General features: G+C 55.7%; 1 non-coding gene across 1 annotated transcript; it reads right to left on the bottom strand.

Moving 5' to 3' along the window:
• Positions 1-1,381: 1,381 nt before the first annotated feature.
• Positions 1,382-1,576, bottom strand: LOC120393943. The gene has a single exon (XR_005592169.1). It is a non-coding gene; the product is annotated as a U2 spliceosomal RNA (small nuclear RNA).
• Positions 1,577-5,040: the final 3,464 nt, after the last annotated feature.

Raw genomic sequence — 5,040 nt, 5'->3', positions numbered from 1 at the left:
ATTGTGTAAGTTAACTGCGATTAATTGACAGCCCTAGATTTGAATTTTTCTGTCACATGCAGGACAAGCTGGAATATCTGTGTCTATTGGGTTTCCAGGAAACCCAAAGCCCACCCCATGCTAACACATCCCCCCCCCCCCAGCCTAAGGGGAGGTTGCACAGGGCCTCAGAAACCCACTAATTGCGGGGGACAACTAATAAAAGAACAGGGACAGGAGTGCGGTCAAAGGGTCATAAGAAGGGAGCCTGACGGGGACACTGAGCAGAGAAGCCCGGACAGCCCCCACTGCTCCTCGAAGGCGTCAAGGGAGCCAGCGGATGCCGCCCAGAGGAACTCTGCCCGGAGATGTGAACGGACTAAGGATCAGAAACAAGCCCCGCAGTCGCAGGAGCCTGGGGGGAATTGTGCTGTGAAATGGTTTCCTGTTCTGACATGTCCCCAATTGCCCTTTTTGCCCTAACAGGATGCAGCGCAACATCCATGTTTTGCTCCAGCTCATTCCGTCCTCCCAGGGGCAGGGGAAGGGAAATGGCTGCAGTGGAGCCAGTTGAGGGAGGGATGATCAGGGAGTTGCTGGCGGGTTCCCTTTGCAGGGAGAAAGGGCAGTAAATACATAGGGGGTGGGAACTTCCAGGAAGGTTGGTCTGGGTGGGAGAGGGCAGGAAATCCCCAGGGTGGGGGACAGGGTGTGACACACCTGCTGGGATTTGTTTACTGTGAGGCTCCAGCATTTCTCAAGTGTGGCCACCAGGGGCTTTTATTGTGGCCACAGCCTCCTGGGCTGTAATTGAGGGGGAGTCGGGGGCAGCAAAGCAGCGGCTCTTCCCCCCGACTGCCTGCAGGGGCTGGTCCCTACCCCCTTCCGGAGTCATAAACACTGCAGAAGCCGGCAACCAGTGGGAGTTCCCCTCCTCCCCATGTGCGGTGGGGCTCAGGCTTCAGGCTTCTGCTCTGGGATGGTGGGCGGCAGGCTCAGTCAAGATACATGGAACGTAGGCTGGGTGGGGAGAAGTCTGTGTAACTCATCCAGTTATTGATATACATGTGACCTCAAATATTGCCAATGTGTGTCCCCCCCCCCCAACCAACCATCTCCCAAACAGACCCTCAGTCCGGAAAGCATTCATCCCTCATGTTGTTGAAAAGACTCACAGCAAACAGAAGAATCCCAGCTTTCAAAACAATCCTCCAGCAAAACAAAGAAACTCACAACTGTAGACTCAGAAAACACTACTAAGACATTTTAACAATATGTTGTTACGAAGAAACCAAAATGCTAAAGAGACCTGATTTTTCAACTACTTTAAAAAAATCTTTTCAAATCAGCATCTTTAGAGTAAAACTATTTCTGATTTTCTAACCAGACAATTCTCCCCAGAAGGAGAAGCACTGGTCCTGGAGACACTGCAATACCAGGTCAATGCATGGGGTGGACAGAGCAAACTCCTATTCCATCCCCTTGTTTCAAAAATCAATTTAATATACAGTTCTCAAATAAAGGACTTATCAGATATTAAACTGATGAGAACTGACACTGCGCTTTTGATCTTAGCTCCAAGGAGCAGAGAAGCAACGCTGAGAGTTTCGGATGCTAGGCAGCTGCTCTTCCCCCACTGCTTTCTACTTCAGCACGAGGAGCTCCCAGACACGCACCAAACACCATTCACGACACTTGATAACTAGGTAACTCGAAGTGATGATCACTTCCCCGAAATGACTCCACTGGAAGAATTCAAAGCAAGAGCCCTTAACACACAATTCTGTTCAAAGACAGAGAAGTCTTTCAGCCTCCTTCCTCTTGCTGGTTTCCCTGTACATGCCTAATTTGCATAAACCCACCCACTGACCTGTGAACAACAATCTCTCACTGTTAACTCTTACAGCAAAACAGGCCAAAGAAAGCCTATGCAAGTGCTATACCGCAGCCCCAATGCTCTTTCCTGCTCCTTCTCAAACGTACAGTTATCAGGCAGACATACGATAGTTTTGCTCCATACCAGTCCAGTTCCTTGTCTAACCACTGCACACACATGGTATAACCCTACCCTGAGCTGATTCCTGACTTTTGCTCTCAATACAGGAAAACGAGTATTGAGAGAGAAGATGTGCAGGGAAGTCTTCCTCAACTTGCACTCCACTCCCCAAGGGCCTTTCGGGGTCTTCTGTGGACTTCAGGTTCCATTTGATTGCCAAGGTTTATGGTCTTATTAATTAGCCATCTCCTAATGCAGGGATGCTACATGACAGACTAAAGATCGATTTTGCAAAAGAGCTGAGAAACAGAACTAAAGCTGAGCCTGAGGTGTTACATTTACATTAGCATCCAGGTTCTGACTGTGCCCTGGCAAGTTCAATGCTTCCGAAAGAAATCAGAAAATAAGGAGCCCGTCAGGTCCCTCTGCTAGCACCCAGATCTAGTCAGTCTGCAGGGAAATAAGGAAAAAGCGATGAATAAAGAAGTCAGGAAATAACAAGGAAATGAAGAGGTTTTTGTCCAATTTACCATCTTCTCAGCTACCAAGCAAAGTTAAAGACCTAAAGTCAACCTATCGGCATAAGTACAGGTGGTTGAATGGAAGTTAAAAGGAGCTGCTGTGGCAAGTGTTAGGAGCCTGTAAGCAGCATGCAGATCGTTTAAAAATGCTGCAATTAGAGGCTGCGACAAAGTTCCTCCTCTACCTTGGTGTGTCCTGCGCTTATTAGCAGATTTGCTCACCTCAGTGATCTTCCCCTCTGGTGGAACCCACAGTCTGGGTCACCTCCTCCTGGGTCTGATCAGGAGTTGGGAGGTTTGGGGGGAACCCAGGCCCACCCTCTACTCCGGGTTCCAGCCCAGGGCCCTGTGGATTGCAGCTGTCTATAGTGCCTCCTGTAACAGCTGCATGACAGCTACAACTCCCTGGGCTACTTCCCCATGGCCTCCTCCAAACACCTTCTTTATCCTCACCACTGGACCTTCCTGCTGGTGTCTGATAACGCTTGTACTCCTCAGTCCTCCAGCAGCCCAGCGCAGCCTCAGCCTCAGCCTCAGCCTCAGCCTCTCCCTCTCCCTCTCCCTCAGCCTCTCCCTCTCAGCTCCTTGCACCTCTTGCTCCCAGCTCCTCACACGCACACCACAAACTGAAGTGACTCCTTTTTGAACCCAGGTGCCCTGAATAGCTCTGCCTTGATTGGCTGCAGGTGTCTAATCAGCCTGTCAGGGGTGCAGAAAGCCCCAGGGCAGGTGCAAGGAAGTTTTGGGCCCTAGGTGAAACTTCCACCTTGCACCCTCCCACCCAGCTAACCGCGTCTGTCCGTTCCCCCACCCCCCGCAGCTAACTCAGCCCCCCACCCGGGGAGCCCCCCTGCAGCAACTACTCCTCCCATCTCCCCGTGGCAGCTAACCCTGCCTGGGGAGACTTCCTCCCCACCCCACCCCCTGCCACGGCAGCTAACCCTGCCTGGGGAGACCTCCTGCGGACATGGATGGCAAGTTTGTAGAAATTTTGGTGGTGCCCAGAACCCGCCCCCCAACTCTGCCCCCTCCAACTCTGTTCCCACCTGCCTAATGCTCTGGGAGGGGGCTCGGGAGGGGGAGGTCTGGGGTGCAGATCCTGGGCTGGGGATTAGGGTGCAGGAGGGGTGCAGGCTTTGGGATGGAGTTTGGGTGCTGGGTGCAGGCTCTGGGCTGGGGCAGGGGGGGGCCGGGCAGGCGGGGGTGAAGGGGGCAGGCTTCGGGACGGAGTTTGGGGTTGGGACGGGGCATGTGCGAAGGGGAGGTGCACCTTGTGGGGAGGGAGTTTGGGGATAGGAGGGAATACAGGGGTGAGGGCTGTGGGGCTGAGGATGAGGGATTCATGATGCAGGGGACTCAGGGCTGGGGCAGAGGATTAGGGGCAGGGGATGAGGGGTTCATCCTGCGGGGCTCAGGGATGGGGCAGAGGATTAGGGTGCGGGGGGATGAGGGCTCTGGCTGGGGCTGAGGATTAGGGTGCAAGGGTGAGGGCTCTGGCTGGGGCTGAGGATTAGGGTGCGGGGGGATGAGGGGTTCATGCTGTGCGGGGGGGCTCAGGGCTGGGGCTGAGGTGGAGGGTGCCGGGGGATGAGGGGTTCATGCGGCGCCGGGGGGCTCAGGGCTGGGGCTGAGGATGAGGGTGCAGGGGGATGAGGGGTTCATGCTGCGGGGCTCAGGGCTGGGGCTGAGGATTAGGGTGCGGGGGGATGAGGGGTTCATGCTGTGCGGGGGGGCTCAGGGCTGGGCTGAGGATTAGGGTGCAGGGGGATGAGGGCTCTGGCTGGGGTTGAGGATTAGGGTGCAGGGGGATGAGGGGTTCATGCTGCGCAGGGGGGGCTATGGGCTGGGGCAGAGGATTAGGGTGCAGGGGGATGAGGGCTCTGGCTGGGGATGAGGGTTTGGGGCATTGGGGAGGCTCAGGGCCGGGGGAGAGACCCAGCTCCAAATATTGCTGGAGCAGGGCCCCCAGCCCTGAATATTCCTGGAGCCTGGGCACCGCACACAGATATAACCTGCCGCCCCTGCCTGCAGAAGCTAAGCCTGCCTGGGGAGCCCGCCCCAGCTCACCTCGGCTCCACCCCCTCCACTGAGCACCCCGGCATCGCTCTAATTCTCCTCCCCGCCCAGGCTTGCGATGCCGTCTGGAGGAGAATTAGAGCTGGGCTGTGTGCTCGGCGGAGGAGGCAGAGTGGAGGTGAGCTGGGGTGGGGAGCGGTTCCCCTCTGCGCCCCCAATCCCCCATTACTGGGGACAGCCCTCCCCACGCATCCCTCAGCTCATCTCTGCTCCACCTCCTCGCCTGAGGGGGCTATTAGGCACCACCAGCCACTAGGTGGCCGCCTAGTTTGCCCAAATGGTTGCACGGGCCCTGGTGTTCACAAGCATTGTGAAAACGTGCAATTCCCGCTCACACTGCACAGGGGCAGCACAGCCCCGGGGTTCTCTGGAATCGCACAATAATGCTGGCTTTGTTCCCACAGCACCTGGAGCTTTTCACAGTGAGACATAGGGGTGCTGCAGCCCCCGCCGCAGCCCTCGATCCCG

This window comes from Mauremys reevesii, unplaced genomic scaffold (assembly GCF_016161935.1).
Source record: "Mauremys reevesii isolate NIE-2019 unplaced genomic scaffold, ASM1616193v1 Contig4, whole genome shotgun sequence".
NCBI lineage: Eukaryota > Metazoa > Chordata > Testudines > Geoemydidae > Mauremys > Mauremys reevesii.
The sequence above is the reverse complement of the archived record's forward strand: the minus strand, read 5'-3'. Positions and strand labels throughout refer to the sequence as shown.